The sequence below is a fragment of the Felis catus genome, chromosome A1 (genome assembly GCF_018350175.1).
Source record: "Felis catus isolate Fca126 chromosome A1, F.catus_Fca126_mat1.0, whole genome shotgun sequence".
In the NCBI taxonomy this organism is placed as follows: Eukaryota; Metazoa; Chordata; class Mammalia; order Carnivora; family Felidae; genus Felis; species Felis catus.
The window spans coordinates 103,566,357-103,587,433 of record NC_058368.1 but is presented as its reverse complement, the minus strand read 5'-3'; the positions used below and the strand labels follow the sequence as shown (position 1 = coordinate 103,587,433).

The 21,077-nt window shown below is 36.4% G+C and overlaps 1 long non-coding RNA gene across 5 annotated transcripts in view; it reads left to right on the top strand.

The window, feature by feature from the left end:
• LOC123385626 overlaps positions 1 to 21,077 on the top strand; it is a 435,444-nt gene that overhangs the window by 74,522 nt on the left and 339,845 nt on the right. The window lies entirely within an intron of this gene.

Sequence of the window (21,077 nt, the reverse complement as noted above, 5' to 3'; positions counted from 1 at the left end):
ATATATATATATAATCTATCTATCTATTCCTTATTATAAAATACAGTATCACATTTGGTTAGAAATATTTTCCCACTTGTCTCTCAAAGTGTCAATAGACAGATATGTAAGTGTGTGTGTGTATGTGTGTGTGTGTGTGTATAATTCTTTTTTTTTTTAAGCAATTAAGCTAAAAGCCAAACCTGTTGGAAACCAGAGATATGGCTAATCCCTCTTCTTTGCAGGGGATGGTAGGGCATCAGCAAAGTCCTTCACCTTCCTATATGTAATTGCTTCCTAGGGTACACAGCTGTCTGGGATCAGTGAGGAGCTGAGCACTTCTGGCTTGCCAGGGATGCTTGTCTGCTGTCTTACAATAAAATCTCTAAAATGGGTCATATTAAGATATCCATTATGTTAACTACAAAGTTCCACCATATTTCCACTGAATGTTCTTTTTCTTTTCCATTCTCTTTTATGCTTAATTGTGTTGTCTAACGCAGCACGTTTGAAGAGGTTATACAGTGGACAGTTGACAGTGTTACATTCCTCACTCATTATCATCAATTCAAAAAGGCCCAAATTCAAACAGGGTGAATACAGTGTTTTCTATTATTAATTTTCCATAAAGAAAGCCCACAGATGGAATCACTCATCTTATAGAAATTAAATGTTTAGTAAAGTTCAAGTCTGAAAATAATCCTTATCCAATTTTTCTCTTCTGTGCAGTCCTAAACAGAACACTCACTCATCACCTAATTCTAAAACAGAGAACACTCACTCATACACCTAATTCATGACCGAATTCCTTCTTCAGCAGCTATACCTTGAGCTGTTCTCTGTCCACTGCATCTAGTGTAGATCATTCATGATCTCCAAAATTGTACTCACCCATCAATTAGTCCACTGTTTCTAAAATTCCCAAATCTAGGAAGATACATAATACCAGTAGCCTCACAGTCATAAAATTTACATCATACCACTTCTCAGCTATCATAGTAATTACACCAAATAAAAAATGGTATTCCAACTCATTGTGTTTTATAGACCTTCACTGTAATTGCCAATCATAGGTAATGCTTGAATCTAAAGAATATTGTGATACATGAAATGGAGGGACTCTCTTACTGGGTATTTATAGAGAGAATACTTTTATTTTTCCTGGGTGGGGGAGAGGGGAGTTATCCATAAAAACTATCTCCTGTCTCCTCTCTTGTCAGAAAGTAGCAGTGAAACCATATTTCTCTATTTGTAAAGTTCAGTTTTTGGGTCTTTCCTCAGGATGTTTTCTACTCTTCAGTTGTCAATCCTTTGGAAATCTTTTAAGGAAGGTTTTGTTTTGTTTTGTTTTGTTTTTGCTCTGAGTTCTTGGAACTCTAACCAAAAGATAAAAAGAGAGACTAGTGAAAAAGGACTCGATGTCAGGAAGTATTGGAACAATGCAAAAATAATTAGAAAGCATGCAAGAATTGACAGTACGGTTATTACTAAAGAGAAAAAAAAGCCAGCCATTTTGAAATTAAAAAAAAATAATCCACTGATCAAATAAGAAATTATAATGGAAATCGAAAATAATAAACTTGAATGACAAATAAATACTACATATAAAACTCACAGGATACAACTAAAATGGTATTCGAGAATAATTTATAACCTTAAGTGGAGAAGAAGAAAGCCTAATAATTAATGAGGTAAGCACTTAAAGTGAATGAATTCAGAGAAAATAGAAAAGGTAATGAAGAAATCTCAAATATCAATAGAATAGGAAATGGAGCTCTAATGAAGAGGATCAAAAAGGTTGTAAGTGACTTCTTGGGAAGCTTATTTAATTGATAAGCTTCTGATAATATTGATGAACTTAAAGGAAAAAAAAAGCCCCAAGAACAATGCCACAAATAAAGTAAGAATGAAAAAGCGAACTACAGGGGTGCCTGGTGGCTCAGTTGGTTAAGTATCTGACTCTGGGTTTCAGCTTGGGTCATGATATCATGGTTTGTGAGTTCCAGCCCTGCGTCGGGTGCTGACAGTGTGAAGCCTGGTTGGGATTCTCTCTCTATGCTTTCTGTCTGCCCCTCTCTGGTTGCATGCTCTGTGTGTCTCTTGCTCTCTTAAAAAAAGTAAATAAACTTAAAAAAAAAAGGTAAAGAAAAAGGGAGCTACAGATTTGAATATGGAGTAAAGATGTAGAGAATTTCACAAGCAACTCTATTCCAATAAATTTGAAACAATAAATAAAACTCTAGAAAAATGCTCCATCAGGATTGAGTCAAGGAGAAATAGTCAGCAAGAATAAACATATAACTATTAGGGAAATTTAACCTGAAGGGCAAAGTCTTATAACACATATAAAAGAAAGCTTTTCAGATGCCTTCTACCAACCATTCAAGAAATGTGATTAGCAATATTACTGAAAATCTTGAAGAGTATAGACATAGAAAAAATAAACTTTAACTCATGTTATGGGGTCACGATACACTGTGATCAAATGAAAAAATGCCTATATGAGAACGGAAAGTAAAAGCCAAATTCAATGATGAAGGTAGATGCAAACATCTGAAACAAGGAATAAATTTAACCAAGCTGGTGAAGAACTTTTGCACTGAAAATTATAGAGCATTAATGAAGGAGGTTAGAGAAGACAGGGATAAATGGAAAGACATCCTGAGTTCATGGATTAGAGGGATTAATATTCTTTTTTAAAAATTTTTTTTTATTTTTAACGTTTATTTATTTTTGAGACAGAGAGAGACAGAGCATGAACAGGGGAGGGGCAGAGAGAGAGGGAGACACAGAATCTGAAACAGTCTCCAGGCTCTGAGCGGTCAGCACAGAGCCGACGCGGGGCTCGAACTCACGGACCTTGAGATCATGACCTGAGCCGAAGTCGGACGCTTAACCGACCGAGCCACCCAGGTGCCCCGGGATTAATATTCTTAAAGTGTCCATGCTACCCAAAGTGATCTGCAGATTCATTGCAACCTCTATCAAAATTCCAAAGGCATTCTTTATAGAAGTAGAAGAAAATAATCTTAAAATTCAAGTGGAACCACAAAAGACTCCAAATGGTCAAAGTAATCTTGATCAAGAAGAACAAAGCTGGGGTGTCATGCTTTCTGGTTTCAAACAGTACTGCACAGCTTTAGTAACCAAAACGGAATGGCCCTGGCGTAAGAACAGACACATAAGCCAGTGGAACAGAATAGAGGGCCCAGAAATAAATCTACATATTTATAGTCACTTGATCTTTGACATCAGTGCCAAGAACGTACAATGGGGAAAGGACGGTCTCTTCAAAATTAGCTTGGTAATGGTGGTCGTTTCCTGGTGTATACCTATGTCCAAACATCAAAGAAAAAAAAAAAAGGAATTCTGCACCTCATTTGGGCTATATTTTTCCCAGAAGTTCTTACCACATATATTATTATGTAATATTTTAATAGCCATTCTTGTGTCCGTTTACTTCTTTGTGTATGTTTACTTCACTCACCTGTGAGTGACCTCATTGTGGGCAAGGAATATAAATGAATCATCTTCTATGAGTAAATTCTTGCAGGGCGGTGGTTGCTCAGTAAACCTTTTGTTGAATTCATGCACAAATGCTAGGGTAAATTTGAGACCACCAAATATGAGTGTTCTTAAGATTTCTGGACTATGAAAATCCGACTTCCCAACTGTTACCATAAAAACCCAATTAAATTTACCTGGGGTTTTCATTTTCATAGCTACTGAAATGAGAAAGAATTTGCCCCTTGTGGGGTAGTAGTTTATTGTCCAATTAGTGTAACTAATGAAAATTGTAGTGAAAGGAAGAGGATTACAGAACTCAGCAGTTAATGGGAATATGGGCATTGGAAGTAAGGAAAAAGAATTAGGCAAAGTCAGGAACGGAGAAATCATAAAACTCGTAGGATGAAACATTACGGTTTATTATTTATGAGCCAATCATCAGAGAAACAGTAACTCATAAGTGGTGTGTATGTTATAAAGTGATTATCATGCCACTGGCGATGCCATAGCAAGCTGCTTAGTATTGTTCCAGTTATTTAACCTCTTTGGACCTTGGGTTCTGCCTCCGAGCGTTAAACATGTTGGCCCTCCAACAGCTTAGGTCCGATCTGTTATTATATGCCTTGCTTATGCTTTTCTCTTCGTCATGTGTTCTTGCCCCAGCTACTAGAAAATGGTATTCTGCTCAGTTTCAATGACTAAGTAATTGAGGAAAACATTAATTTTATATGTATGGAAGGTGACATCTGCAGATTGGTTGTACCCCAATAATTCAGGCCCAAGATTTATGGAGATGAGATGTCTTTAAGGATAATGATATATAATTGTAATTCCAGACAGTTTTGTGACAAGGAAATTGAAACAAATAATATGAATGCAGTACATCCGACAGGAATTGCTTGTTTCCTGAATGTGTGTTGCAGCACATAGAAGAGGCAGAGAAACATACTAGAGTTCAAAGAATTTTAACTGCAGGGTTTATGAAGATTATCTGAAGCTATCTATCCATCAGAAGTGCTTACCGTTAGGCTGTGCGGTACAGTAGATATGTCTGAATTCAGAAGGGGAATGGGATTAAAATTAAGCTCTGCGATTACCAACTGAATTTTAAGAAATTTACCTAATTTCCTTCCATCTTAATTTCTTTATAAAATGGGAATTATAATTCCATAAAAATGGCATGATTTTGTGATAATAAAACACCTTAAGTATTTGGTACATAGTAGATACTTTTAAAAGGCCATTCAGCTTTAGTTTTATTTTTTTAATATTTTTTTCAGTTTTTATTTTAATTGCATTTAGTTAGCATATAGTATAGTATTAGTTTCAGGTGGACAATATAGTAATTAAGCACTTCCATACATCACCTTGTGCTCATCATAACAGGTGCACTCCTTAATTCCTGTCTTCCCTTTACCCCATCCTCCCCTCTGGTAACCATCAGTTTTTTCTGTATAGTTAGGAGTGTGTTTCTTTTTTTTTTTTTTAATGTTTTATTTATTTATTTTGAGAGAGACAGAGAGAGTGAGAGTGCATGCATGTGTGAGAGGGACAGAGAGACAGAAGAGAGAGAGTCCCAAGTAGGCTCTACCCTGTCAATGCAGAGCCCAGTGTGGGGCTCAGTCCTATAAACTGTGAGATCATGACCTGAGCTGAAATCAAGAGTGGGTCACCTAACTGACTGAGCCACCCAGGTGCCCCAAGAGTCTGTTTCTTGATTTGTCTCTCTCTCTCTCTCTCTCTCTCTCTTTGTTTTCCCTTTGCTCATTTGTTTTTAAAATTCTACATATGAGTGGAATAATGTGATATTTGTTTTTCTCTGACTTACTTTGCTTAGCATCAATACTCTCTGGCTCCATCCATGTCATTGCAAATGGCACAATTTCATTCTTTTTTATGGCTGAATAATATTCCATTATATATAAACCACATCTTTTTTTATTCATTCATCAATCGGTGGACACTTGGGCTGCTTCCATATCTTGGCTATTGTAAATACAGTTTTATTTTTTCATTGACCTTAAAATTTACTTTGTAATCCATAGCACACTGATGCATGAAAGCAGCCCAGGTATTTAATAATTCAAGAAATACTTACTGAGAGTCATAAGATAATTTTTACATCAGATAATTTTTATTTTTAAATATTTATTTTAATTTTACTTTTTGTTTTTAGAGAGAGAGATTGAGAGAGCATGACCAAGGGAGAGGAGCAGAGGGAGAGAGAGAATCCATGCTTAGCGTGGAGCCTGACATGGGGCTCAAGCCCACAAACTTGGGATCATGACCTGAGCCAAAATCAAGAGTCTGATGCTTAACCAACTGAACAACCTAGATGCCCCCAATATTTTTTTAAATGGTAAATATATAAAAGTATCTCTAGACAGATAGAATTCATGCCTTCTTGGAGTTTACCTTCTAGTGGGAAAGATACACAAATAATAGAACAAAATACCATTGTAAGTTGTGATAACTCTAGGTAGGAGACAAATAGGAATTATGGGAAAATAGTGCAGTATTGGGGAGTAGGGATCAGAAGAGAAAGTATTAAAAGGGGAAATGTATCACTTTAAGTTAAGAGATAAGTAAAACTTAATACAGTAAATTCAGGAAAATGTGCGCAAGTTGACAAGATATTGTGGAGAAACAGTGACATGAGCAAATGAAGTAAAGAGTGATTTTATCATGAGATGGGCAACTGTGGTCTAGGTGGTTTGACTCTGGAAGAAGACTAAAGCTGGATTTGGGAAAGAAAGAAGAAATAATCGTGGGTTGTAGTCTGGATTATAGGTAAAAGGGTCTGTAGCAAGCCTTATCACTTCAGAACTTCTTGGATATTGAATTTTTCATGACTTGGTCAGGGCAAATAAGTGAGAACTTTGTGAATCATGTTACCTCACCTATATTATGTAATTTTTTCAGTTTGTACTTGGAAAATTTAGAGGGAGTAGGACAGTTAATCAAAAAATAAAACATGAGGTAAGGGAAGAATTGGTAATATGAAGAGTAAAGGGGTTTTAGGTAACTGTGGGCAAGGTAACCACCTCTGATTTCGTTGAGAATAACTGAAAATTTTGGACAAAATATTAAACAGTATTAACTTCAAGGCAGCAAAGAGCTATAAGTTAGTGAAAAATTAAAGGAATAAGATATTGGAAAAGAAAGAAACCAAGAGAGATGAGCCCAGTATTTGACTTATGGGACAAATTGAGAATTTTAAAGGCATCCCATATTTTGGATGTCCTTGAAGCATTACTTGAAATAGCAAGAGACTAACACATCCTAAAGGATGATCAGTGATTGACTGGACAGACAAAATAGATATTCATATGATAGAATATGCAGAGAGTATATGTAGAATTAAACAGATGTACGTTTACCTGCATGGGTGGGATTTCCACAAAACGACATTGAATAAAATGAGCAAGTCCACTGAAATGTGTAGATTTATATGTTTTCAGGCATGCACAAATAATTATATAAATTTTTATGCATGCATAAATGATTACGAAAAGAATAAAATCGTTGTGTAATGTAGGTAAAATCCTGCATTAAATCGTTGCTCCTCAAGTAAAACCATGCTTGGCAAAGAGACAGACTAATACAAAAGCCCATAAGGTAACAACATACATAATACTACTCAACCTACCAAGTTTTCTACCTCTTTGTTAACTCATACCTTATTTGGAAATAATAGCTTGCATAATAACTTGTTTTTTCAATTGGGTACAAATTCTTTCCCTAAATATAATTTTACACATGTTGGTAGGTATAAGAATTTAACAGTGAAAGGAAATTTACAAGGGTAAACTTTAATTTATAGCCTTAAATATTTTTAGTGGGTGTAGGGATGAGACTAGGGATAATAGATAAAAGAAACACACACCAAAAAAGTTGGGATAATATCTACTCTGCTAATAATATTATGCTGTTAACTGGAGGATACATTTTTTTTTACTTTTTTTCCTGTTAATGTTTGTTTACTTTTTGAGAGAGAGAGAGAGAGAGAGAGAGAGAGAGAGAGAGAGAGAGAGAGAGAGAGACAGACAGACAGACAGAATTTGAAGTAGGCTCCAGGCTCTGAGCTGTCAGCACAGAGCCCTATATGGGGCTCGAACTCATAAGCTGTGATATCATGACCTGAGCTGAAGTCAGCCGCCCAAATCCGAAGCAGGCTCCAGGCTCTGAGCTGTCGGCACAGAGCCCGACGTGGGGCTTGAACTCATGAACTGTGAGGTCATGACCTGAGCTGAAGTCAGATGCTTGACTGAGCCATCCAGGCGTCCCTCAGACTGGTTTTTTAAGGGAAATAAATGAACAGAATATGAATAAGCAAGAGAATTCTCAGGTCCTCTGAAATCCCTAAAACAGTAGCTTCAACTATGTGTCACGTGGGCACCTGTTAATAAACAAAATCTTGATTAAAATTTTTATATGATTAATCAGTAATCAGTATAACTTTTAAACTCTTAGAAACATCCCATAATGCAAACTTCAAACAGTGATTTTATCAGAGCCTACACTGGTGGAAATATAACACACTCTCATATTTAGATGAGGTAGTTTGTGTAATAGACAAGCAATCTCAGATAGTGGGGAGATTGAAATTTTCGTCGTGAGAATACTTAGTGTTTGCATTCAGCATGGGGTCTCATCACCCGTGGCTTGCCCTGTGTGCACTTGTATTCTCCTACCTCTACCACAGCTTACATTTGTTTGTCCTACTCTATTTGGCTCTTTCTTTCCCCAAGCCTTTCTCATTCTTCAGTGTTCCCAGCCCATTTTCACTGTTATGTAACATAGTGTACTTGATAATTCTTTAATTTCATATTAGTATTTCTCCTGTTTCTCAGAGTTCTTCTATCTTATGGTGCCATTTTTTTCTTTCTTCTTAAAAACGTGTCTGTGTCAGATCATGGAAATAAATGCCCAAATAAGTCTGTAGTGTTTCTGGGAAAATGTACCCTCTCAGAATTGTGTCAAACATGGGTCACCTCGGTGGCACAGTTGGTTAAGTGTCCAACTTTGGCTCAGGTCATGCTCTGTGGTTTGTGAGTTCAAGCCCTGAATTGGGCTCTGTGCTGACAGCTCAGAATCTTGAGCCTGCTTCGGATTCTGTGTGTCCCTCTTTCTCTGCCCCTTCCCCACTCACACTCTGTCTCCTCTCTCTCAAAAAAATAAATAAACATTAAAAAAAATCATGTCGAATAGAGTTAAATCTTTTCCCCAGGTTAGGTGTTAAGTTGACGTATAAGGAAACAAATCATCTATAATAAGAATTATTTCTGCCAATTCTCCTAAATCACTTACAAAATGTAGTATACCTGCTGTTTGGAATAGATTATTGCTTCTTCTTCATTTAATTGGCTTAAATGTTATATTTTATATATGTATGTCTGTATGTGCATGTATTTAAATTTTTTTTCAACGTTTATTTATTTTTGCGACAGAGAGAGACAGAGCATGAATGGGGGAGGGGAAGAGAGAGAGGGAGACACAGAATCAGAAACAGGCTCCAGGCTCTGAGCCATCAGCCCAGAGCCTGACGCGGGCTCGAACTCACGGACCGTGAGATCGTGACCTGGCTGAAGTCGGACGCTTAACCGACTGTGCCACCCAGGCGCCCCTGTATGTGCATGTATTTAATACATATACATACTTGAGACAGACATACATATAGTGTATGTATTATATTCAACACACATATAAATAGAATTTCTCACTTTATGGGAGACGCTCAAGAACTGAGGCTAACTGAAGAAACAGCAGTCATGTTTCCTGCCTAATACTCACTCCTGGGCCTGTGTCAATGAGTAGAATGGTTGGGAAACAAATACACTGTTTTTTCTCTTTGTGTCTCATTGGTTGTGTTTTTGTCTTCTCCTTCTCCTGGATACATAAAAAATGGACGTACAATGCAATGTAGGGTGATTTACTGAAATACATTTATGAATTTTTTATGCATTGGGTTAATTCCAACACAGATACCAGGATTTCAGCTTTGAGATTATAGAAATTTTAAATTCATGCTCATATGGGTACAGTAAATAAATCTTAGCTATACAGTAACTCTGTCATCTCTGAGTTTCAACATTTATACATGAGAATGTATGCTTTTCATGTAATTTTGGGGTATTGACACACTCAGTATTTGATGTGATCATACAGAAATCACTTCCAAAAGAATCTTGGAAAAAACATAGATTTTATTTTTCTGGAGATTTTTTTCTATATAATTAATGTTATTTCTTCTTAAATATTATGTAGAATTTGCCAATAAAACAATCTGGGTCTTAAAATGCCTTCTTTGGAAGGTTTTAAGCTATGAATTAAATTTCTTTAACAGTTATAGGACTACATAGGTTATCTAGTTCATCTTGTGTGAATATTAATAATAGTTTGTGCTTTTTGAGAACTGGACCTTTATCTTAGTTGTCAGATTTATGTGCCTGGGTTTGGTGTTCACACTATTCTCTTATTATCCTTTTAATGTCTGTGAATTCTACAGATTTTTAAAACTTTCATTCCTGATATTAATTTTTGTCCCCTCTATTTTGTATCTGTCTTGCTAGAGATTTACCAGTTTTTTTCTTTTTCTTTGTCTTTGTCTTTGTCTTTGTCTTTGTCTTTGTCTTTGTCTTTGTCTTTTCTTTTTTTTTTAAAGAGAAAGAGGCAGAGGCAGAGGAGAAGTAGGAGAGGGAGAGAAACGATCTCAAGCAGGCTCCATGCCCACTGAGGAGCCCGTCATGGGGCTTGATCCCATGACTATGAGATCATGACTTGAGCAAAGAAATCAAGAGTCAGATGGTCAACCAACTGAGCAACCCAGATGCCTGGAGATTTGTCAATTTTACTGATCTTTTCAAAGCACCAGAGTTTTGGTTTCATTTTCACTATTTTTGTTTTCAAATTTATTGATTGGTGCTTTTTATTATTTCTTGCCTTCTACTTGATTTGGGTTTATTTTGATTTGTTTTTCTGGTTTCTTAAAGTAGTATCTTGAATTTTGAGTTGAGACCTTTCTTCTAATATGAGTGTTCAGTATTATAAATTTCCCACAAGTACTGTTTCACTGTATCTCACAGACTTTGCTGTGTTTTAATTTCATTTTCTTTCAGTTCAAAATACTTTGTAATTTATCTTGAGACTTCTTTGACCATAGATTGTTTAAAAATATATGTTTTTTTAAGTGTTTGAGCATTTTGTTTTTCTGTTACTGATTTCTAGTTTAATTTCATTAGAGTAAGAGAGCATACTTTGCATGATTTCAATTCTTTTAAGTTGGTGAGGTTTGTTTTATAACTTAGGGCAACAAGCCAAAGGTTTGTTTCATGATTTATCTTGATGAATGTTCAGTGTGCACTTGAAAAGACTGTATGTTCTGCTCTGGTTGGGTGTGGTCTTTTACAAATGTCAATTAGATGCTGTTGGTGGATGGTATTTTCTCAGTTCTTCTATATGTGTGTTGATACTCTGTTTACTATTTATGTTTAGTAGTAAGAGAGGAGTTGAGTTCTCTGAATATGTTTGTGGATTTAGCTATTTCTCTTTTCATTTCTGTCAGATTTTGCTTCATGTGTTTTGAAACTCTCACTAACATTCTTTATTAAGAAATAGGATTTGTAGGGGCGCCTGGGTGGCGCAGTCGGCTAAGCGTCCGACTTCAGCCAGGTCACGATCTCGCGGTCCGTGAGTTCGAGCCCCGCGTCAGGCTCTGGGCTGATGGCTCAGAGCCTGGAGCCTGTTTCCGATTCTGTGTCTCCCTCTCTCTCTGCCCCTCCCCCGTTCATGCTCTGTCTCTCTCTGTCCCAAAAATAAATAAATGTTGAAAAAAAATTTTTTTAAAAAGAAATAGGATTTGTATTACATGGACAACACTATTTGAAAAAGAGGATAATAAGGACTTATATTTTATTGGAGTGTAATATATCACATATAAGATATACTGGAGATGAAAAGCTTACAGTTTTTGGAAATTCAGTTATAGAAATTACCAAATTATAATTTGCGCAACAATCCAAATCTGAGCAAAGCCTGATCTCTTCTTATTGTGTTATAATTAAGATTCACATAATATCTTCTAAGAGTTACAAAGAAACAGCCGTAACTAACTTTGCCACCTGGAGAAGATAATTGTAGTTAAAAAAAATGATTCTTGGCCAACTAGATCGTCCGTGAGAATGTCATGAACTCAGGACTGAGTAGCTTGCTTTGCAAGTCTATTAGAAGAGATGACTTTTTTTGCATCAAAAAAAAATGAATATAAGGAACTTAGGAGGCACCACTCCATCCTAATAACATGTAGAGAGCTCAACAGAATGAAAAGTCAGCAGCTCTTCTTGGCTCCAACAGAGGGGGAAGACAAAGGGCAAACAACTGCCTCCAAGATGAGAGACAGACAGGTGCATACAGGGAGTCATGGCTTACCAGAGCAGAGATGCATGTATGGGAACCAGTGCCAGGATACAGCTGAGCTGTAGTTGATGAATGGCTAGAGGCTCACTGTGGGTAACGCTGAGAGTTAAAAACTCAAAGGGGATGAAGTCATGGGAGGTACTCTCAGTATTGTAAGGTAAACCTCCGAGAATAGTCTTTAATAGGAATATGCCTGACAACATACTATCAAACTAGGTGAGGTAAAAAGTGGTACAAAGCCAAGGAGAAATAGATGTATCCACTGTTAGAGTTGGAGGCTTCAACACCCCAGAATATCGATAAGAATGTCATTGAACTCAATGGTGGTAATTAATCATGATGGTGATCAGTCATAGGGTTATAATTGACAACTCTAGAACTACTTCATCTCACAGTGGCAGAATACACATTCTTCTGAAGCTCATGTGGAACCCTCGCCAAGATGGGCCACAGCCTTGGCCATAAAACACACCTTAATAAATTTAAAAGAAAGAAGTCATAGATGTCTGTCTCATACCATCATGGGATTAAACTAGAAATCAATAACAGATAACTGGAAAATCTCCAAAAACATGGAGATGAAACAACATGCTTCTCCATAACAGATGGGTCAAAGAAAAAATCTGAAGAGAAATTTAAAAATACTTTCAGTTGAATGAAAATGAAAATACATCTCTTTCAAATTGTGGGATACAATGAAAGCAGTTTGTCGGGGGACATTTATGGCACTGAATGCGTATATTAGAAAAGAAGAGAGATATCAAATTTCCATCTTAGGTAACTGGAAAAGGAAGAGCAAATTAAAATAAAAGCAGAAGAAATCACAATTGCAAATAATAATTGCAAATAACTGAACACAATTTTGAATACCCTACCCATTCACAAGAAAAATGGCAAAAACCTCTACTTGCTCTTAACTTTACAAAATAAGATATATTTAAAATATTGTTGTGTAGTTGCAATTTATATTCTTTAAAAATTAATTGTTTGTGGTTATTTGCCTATATCTTTAATTTGCCTGAACTTGGAAAAGCCAACGTAAAATAAACTTAAATCTGACTAGTAGCTTTTGTTTTTATTTTCTTTATGCTATATACTAGTTTTTTACCCTGAAATTTAACTTACCAAGAAATTGTAATGACACTGTACAAATGTCCAAAATTAATAAATTTTGTTTTATTTACTAATTATTAAATGGAAAATACAAATTATTATTATTTTTTTAAATGTTTATTTTTGAGAGAGAGAGAGGGTGCGAGTGGGGAGGGGCAGAGAGAGGGAGACGCAGAATCCCGAGCAGGCTCCAGGCTCTCAGCTGTGAGCACAAGCCTGATGTGGGGCTTGTACTCGTGAATTGTGAGTTCATGATCCGAGCTGAAGTTGGACGCTCAACTGACTGAGCCACCCAGGTGACCTGAAGGTATAAATTTTTAATGTTCTGAATTTTAATAATTTTTTCTGTATATTAGGATTAATTTATGTTGTTGTTTTATAGGTTAGATATCTCTGTTTTACTTAAGGTGTGTACAAAGAGGTGAATAAATAAGACATTTTTCCATTAATATTATGTTTGCAAAAAATTTTGTCTATTCTCTTTAGAATTGTGATAGCAGAGCGTAAATGCTCTATTCAAGATTCTGCATTGATTATAAGTAAAATTATATTTAAGATATCACAACTGTATTCATCTTTGAAGGTTCAGTACAAATTCTTTTCGTATGAAATTTCTCTGATCTGTGAGTATCAGTTAAAGCACATAAAAACATACACATGAACAGGAAAATAACACAAGTAAACAAATAAACCAAATAATATAATACCAAAAGTGTAAAATGAAGGAATAATAGTAGCAGTTTATTGTAGCAAAATTCTCTGGTACTACCCTACACTACATTGCCCTCAATTACAGAAATTAAGTACATAAAAACCAGATAGAAAAATGCAAAGAAAAAAACTTAAAAACCATAGCAAACATAATACTCTTCAAACCACTAAGTGTTCTGTCCTTTTCTTACCTCATCAGATTTTATTTGGAAATTATATAATTACTTGCATCATAATCTGTCTTTTGGGTATAAATTAGTTCCCTAATATAATTTATGCTTTTTCTTTTTTAAAAAATTTTTTTTTAACATTTATTTTTGAGACAGAGAGAGCGTGAATAGGGGAGGGGCAGAGAGAGAGAGAGACACAGAATCTGAAACAGGCTCCAGGCTCTGAGCTGTCAGCATAGAGCCTGACGTGAGGCTCAAACTCACAGACCACGAGATCATGACCTGAGCCGAAGTCGGACGCTTACCAGCTGAGCCACCCAGGTGCCCCTGTTTTTCTTATTTTATATGCTTAACAATGGCATTTTTTATATATAAATTTTTTCTATTTTCCAAAGTGTATTAGTATTCTCTGTAAGAGCAAGTATCAATTTTTTTATAGAGAGCACTTAATTTTCTCAATAATTTCTTTAGAACCACAAGTATAAAGTGAGGCCACATTAAAACTTTTTTTTTTTTAACATTTATTTGTTATTGAGAGAGAGACACACACACACAGAGCATGAGCAGGGCAGGGGCAGAGAGAGGGGGCACAGAGCCCGACACAGGGCTTGAACTCACAAACTATGAGATCATGACCTAAGCTGAAGTCAGTTGCTCAACCAACTGAGCCATCCAGGCACCCCAAAGTGAGGCCACATTTAAGTTGATATTTACTTGTAAATATACCGTCAGATACTGAAAGAGAATATGAGATTAAACATAAAACTTCTAAGGAATATATTTTTGCTAAGATAAAACATTTTTTAAAGTAAGTTAATAAATTTTTCTAAGAGTTTGGATATACAGATATGTTAATAGAAATCAAAACATGAAATTAAATTTCTTGGTCAAAACTCCAGAAATACCTTGATGGCAAAAATCATCTTGGATTACCAACTGTGTCATTTAACATGGAGAAGTAGTTTTTCATATGGAATTTGTCTTATTTAAGAGGTTACACATCAATTAATCAGATTAAAGAATTCTTCTAGTCATCTAATGATTTTATTAAGATAGAATTAATTTAGTATTGATGATTTTTTTTCTGAAAATATTTCTGGTTACATCAATACCCCTTTTCCACTGTGCAAAATTAAGCAGCCTCAGTTTTTTCATAGAGAAAAAAGTTAAGTATGTTCTTTTGTTGTTTTTGTGCTTTCATTGCATATCCAGCGCAATTACCAATTTAGATTGTATCTTTATATTCATCTTAGAAAAGAAAAAGAGGTCAAAAGCTGAATGGTAGGCTTATTCGGTGTCATTCCAGGGTTTTGGCTTAGTCCCCATCATAGAGTATGCAGAAATGCAAAAACTCAGCTTGAGGTTCTCTCTGTTCACAGTTACATAGAAATAGCAAACTTGTTAGTAATTAGCTGCCTTGCTTTGTCTTAAAACATAGATGATAAAAACTGAAATTTATGATTATATTTTAGATAATTATTCTTTTTAATATGTTTGCTGAAGTGAGATACAATTTTGGAATTGTGTGACATTTTCGAAGTTAATAGCAAACTTAGTTTTCTGTGGGTTTTAAGGGTTATATTTGGACAAAACTCATTTACCATCTGAAATTCAATTTCCCTTTGTGAATAAAGGGTATGCTATGTGTGTCACAGATACAGTATAAATTTTGTATGTTTACTGATGAACAATTTTTATGCAAAGATAATCAATGTATCTTCTGCCATCCAGTTTATAAACCATGCTATAATGAAACACATCTCCCTCCAAATGATATTTACCTTAAATTTCATAAACACGTAAACATTATTCTTTTGCAGCTTCTTTAAGGAGTAAGAATTATATCTACACAGTGTCCAAATATCTGGTTAACAACAGGAAATTCAAATGACTGTAAATTCACTCTTACAATGGAGATGCCACATATTTGGATATGGCAGCAAGTAAAAGTATAACACTAAGAGCTTACTCGTTGCTGGTATGGTTGTATCCATAAAGGTGGGCCCCAAAAAGAATTAGGAAATATGCTTAAAAAGGATGTGAAAGACATCATGATGTGACCGTCATGACAGTATAACAGTGCTAAATGGTGAACAGGTGATCTGCCCTTCCTTGAGTCGTAGCCTCAGTCAGTATCATAGGAAGTTCATCTATATCTTTTTCAATTCAGAGGAAAAACCAGATTTTTGGTGGGAGAGTTGTTGCACCCCAGAGATTACTGAGGTGACTGATAAAATCTAGACTTCCTTTATTATTTCTGGTTTTACCTGACATGTATGAGAGCCAGTTTCACTGTTAATTATAAACTCTTGACTTTTATCTTCCTCTAGATTCTGGGTCACCAAACACTAGCGCTGCCTCTCTCGGTCTCGATTAGTTTGTTTTTCTTAATCTGCTCTCAGGGAGTTTGAAAAGTGCAAGCATTGCAAGGACTTCTGCTCAAGAGTGGCTGTAAGATTATTTTAAACACACATATACACACACACACAGATAGAGACAGACAGAATGAAAGAAGAAATGGAAGTCTGATTCTAAATGAAAGTAGATAACTGAGCAGCACTTGAGAGTTCTTGGATGCTTTGTGAACCACTGTTGTTGAGGAGGCGGTCGCTAAGATTCTGCAGTGATTGCGTAAAGACATGGATTACGAGGTGAAGGCCCTCAAGTTGGGGTGGCTGGAGTAATTCAAGGAGGCCCCAAAGTAAACAAACAAAACCTGGGGAAGAGAGGGAGAGGAAGAGCCTTGTGAAGGAAGAATAAACAGAAGGCAGCATAGAGACCAGCATTCAAACAAATCAGGCTCCCATTTCTAATGATGAAATCGATGTGCTTCCATTCACAGGCCACCAGCAATGCTTGTGGTCCCAGGATTTCTTGAAGTGGATCGAAACTGAAGTTATGCTGACGTGGTTTGGGGGTAGCTTTCTTCCTTGCTCTGAGGTTTGAAATAGCACTCCAGTGATCAGTCTTTAAGGAGTGGTTCTATGAAAACTGAAAGTAAATTTCCCATTTTGGGTGGGTTGGCCTGCGATTTTGATAAAGCCAAAGTCTCTGCTTTCACTGCCATTCTCCGGCTGCTTGGAAAGCTGTGAGGCTTAGATAATTATGTTCCATGCACTTCAGGTTTCCCACGAGTGTCTTTGGAGGATGAAAAAGACAAATGCTGGGGCAAGGTGGATAAAATTTGATTGCCTGAGAATTTTTAGTTTACATAGATCTACACATGCAACTTGAAAAACTATGTCCTAAGATGCACATTTGTTTCACATTTTAATGTATCTTATCAATGTGTGTATTTAATGTGGTAGTGTTTTTGTTTATCCTGGAAAATGCTGCTATCTCCAAGTCATACAAATACAGTATGTGTAACTGGAAACAGTGAAGAGAATCCCTACTTCCAGCCGTTCACCTGGAGTTGTTGAAATTGAACAAAATGAAACTTCTGCTGTTCTCCATAATGGCATCTGGTGTGTGGATTTTGCGGGACCTAGGCATTAAATGACTGCTCTTTTTAAACTGTTTCTAAGGGGGAAAAATACACTTGCTTGAGGCTGTAGGGAAAGACTGAGAACTCAGGAGAGAAGGAGTGATTGGTTTATCGAGTCACATGTTTCTCACTGGGGCATAGTCCTACTCCCACCTGGCTCCCTCATTCGCTTAGTGATTTTATTGTAGACTGATATCCTGATTGGATAGGAGTTATTTGGGGTGACCCGGTGTTGTGGATTACTGGGACTGTGTGTTGTTGCAAGGTGCAGGGGGAGACTTCCATGAGTAGGGGCTTATTGTTGAATGGGTGGTGTTCCCTAAGTGGAGTTGTGGTTTGCGCGAGAGATATTTGAAGGAGGAGCTAGCTGCTGAGATGAGAAAAAAAGGAAGTTGAGGAAACAAGTCTAGGATGTGTGCACCCTCAAGGGGACCTGCTGTGAGAGATTTAACATTTTTATGCTTTTTTTTCCCTTCACTAATGGAGATTATGTTTCAGTTGGCTACATTTGTATTTTACCTTCTCTCTTCAGCAAATTATCATTTACCACCATTTACATGTGTATTGTGGTATTGGGGAGAAGCAAAAAAAAAAATGGTGTGGGACAGCAGACATGACCTGTCCCGCATTTACCAAACCTTTCAGTGCTGAGTCTGGAATTGTAGTGACAATGCCTATCTAGGCTACTTTAGGATTCCAAGTTAGCGACTAAGAAGGCAGTTAACACTGGCCCACGGTGAGATGGAGAATCTTCAAAAGATGAGATTTCAGGAAGCAGAATGAAGAGACCATTTCAGATAGATGCAAGAAGAGATTTTAGGACGGGGTATTAGCCAGTCTTCCCCGTGAGTCCACTGATAAATCATTTTACCTTAGGCTTTACGATTTCTTCTTCCATTCAACACAGATTTTTTCTGAAAGTTCCAAGTTGTCTCCATAAAGACTCCTGTAGGGTTGCCAGCTTTGGATTCAGGGGAGTTGTGGGAGAAAGAGGAAAAGGGGAAAGGGGTGAGCAGCAGGGTGGTTTATGATTATTAATGAGTGATTGTAGCAGAAGACTCTACCAGCCAGAAAAGTGTTCATAAATTAGCACTCCAGTGACATATTAAGAGACATACTTGAAATTAGTCCTACTTAGTGGCCTACTCAAGTTTCTGACTCCTAGAAACTTGGGAGTTTTGTAGGGTATCCTTACATTGCCAACTTAAATATATTAATCATACTTATCTACTCATTTCATCAGTTTCTGTCAAGGAATTTTACCTGGCAACATTTGGTTAGGCTGGGTTTTTGTTATTCTGTGTACTTAGTGGTGGTAAATATCATGTAATATTTAGCCTGGTTTTTCTTCAGTCAGATTTGTTAGGTTTCCTCCTGTACCTGATATTTTAAAATACTATTTGTAATTTCTCAAACTGGTTGTCTCCATTTACATTTATTGTATCATTCTAATAATGCCAAATGATGAATTCGATTGAATTCTGTACCAGTGTGGAGAATCAAGATACCAAAACTTTATGCTGTGTATATGGAATCCCACCCCTGGCCATTTTAATTTTTTTTTTAAAGATCCACAAACTCTAATATGAAATTCATGCATCTTTTAGGGGAAATCTTTCCATATGGTTCTGATGCACAGTCAGGAGAAAGAATGGTTGGCTTACAAAAGTATATGGGACAAATTAAAGACATTCTAACCAAAAACAACCAACCTCCTGACAGACTACACAGTATTTTAGACTAATAGTTTGCATTAGAGGAAAAGTGTGTTCATTTTAAAAATGTAACATGTCCTGATATTTTTGGTTCTTTAAATCATTCTCTCTGAGAAGCTTAAAGTGTTTATTTAATCTTGACGACAGTTCTATGCAGAAGAAAGATAATCAGAAGAACAGACAGGTCCAGCTAATTACTTCAAATCTGTGAACCACAGGCTTGAGAGTTTTTCACTTCCAAATTTAGTGTTTTGTCCAATACTTGTTTTTGCATAAAGAAAACATTTTTTTAATGTTTAGTGTGTGTGTGTGTGTGTGTGTGTGTGTGTGTGTGTGTGTGTATGTACGTACATGTGTTTCTTTACTGTTAGTTTATTTGGGATGACTTGAAATCATTCAACCTTTAAGAAATTCTGAAATGTCTTTTAAAATTGACACAATGTGCTTAAGTCATTGAACTTTGATTCTCCCCCTCCCCCCAGGCTTCACCATGAAAATATATTTTATTCTCAAGGACTCAGGGCTAAAAGCAAATTCAACCTTTCAGTCTAAATCTAATTAGTGGCTGCCCGTCACATACTTAACCACAGTCTTTGTGTTTGTTAACTTCCATAGACATTTGGTCACCGAAGCATACTGTCACGGTGGAAAATCATCTGAGGCAACAGTAGCATTTATAGAAGGCTGTCTTACAGGTTGCAGAACAGAGAGATCCCTAGACCAAATGAAAGACTACAATCAAATGGTTTATTTCATAAGTTTCCAAAATGCAGCAAGAAGCAAAGTATTGGTGTTGGTTTATTACACTTAAAATAGTGGGATGCATTTGGACTGGAAAGAACACACTGCCCTATCCTGTGTCATACAGTGTTCACATGTTCATCTCTCTCTCTTTCCTTCTGCCTCATCAGCTTGCTCTGCTGACAGTGTAGTTACAAGAACCAGAGTTGAGGTTTAGAAGGGGCACTCAGCACATAGAAGGTCTTCTGACCTATCACTTGCTTCTTCGATTAGAGGGACACAGGGGCAAGTATGCCTGGCCAATAGCTGTAGATCATCGATGACTTACTGAGCAGCCAAGGATTTTATCTGTGTGTCTCTGGCAGAGGTCACGTGGGACCAAGATGGGTGTCACCAGTGGGTGACAGTGTCACAATAGGGATCACATTACCGGCCCCTGGAAGCAATATGATCCATGATTTATGAATATTTAAGATTTAATCAGTCTTGTCATCTCTCTACATGTACATATTAACTCTGAATTGTTTCATAACTTTTGTGTGCTGCATGCATGAACTGTATCTATTCTATGTCTAGCATGTCTTTATACGTTAGCAATCTTATAACTATTCTTGACAGACCTACATTTCATCCACGTTATTGGCTTATCTTGTTCTCCATAAGTCTTCTCCAAAGAAGACTTGAACATTTTTAAATGATATGGCAAACACACATTATAGCCCAACTAGAGTCTGGTGTTATATTTGCAAGATTTAGAAACAGTGGGTCTTAATTTCTAGAAAAAACAATGAGCATGGGAAAGACAAAGCTGTCTGATTTTTTTTTAAGTTTTTATTTTAATTCCATTTAGCTAACATACAGTGTTTTGTTAGTTTCAGGTGTACAATGTAGTGATTTAACAATTCCGTGCAGTTTGCTGTTTTCAGCAATTATTTTAGAATAAAAACAAGGGTGCAGAGGTTGGAAAAGGCTAGGATGAACAAAAAAGGAGGGGGAACTATTCAGAAATGATCTATGTATAATCATCTCCTTCCTTGCTTTCTCACACCCACCTTGCCTCTTTCCTTTCCTGTGTATTCAATGATGATTTATTTATAATATGTTAAATTATATGACAATTGATCCTTCCGTTAGAACCCAGAATATGTTATTTTCTAGTCAATGTATTACGTATCTTAAAAATGAATGTGTATTCTGAAATCCTTGGGTGTAGTGTTCTCTAAATGTCAGGTCAAGGTA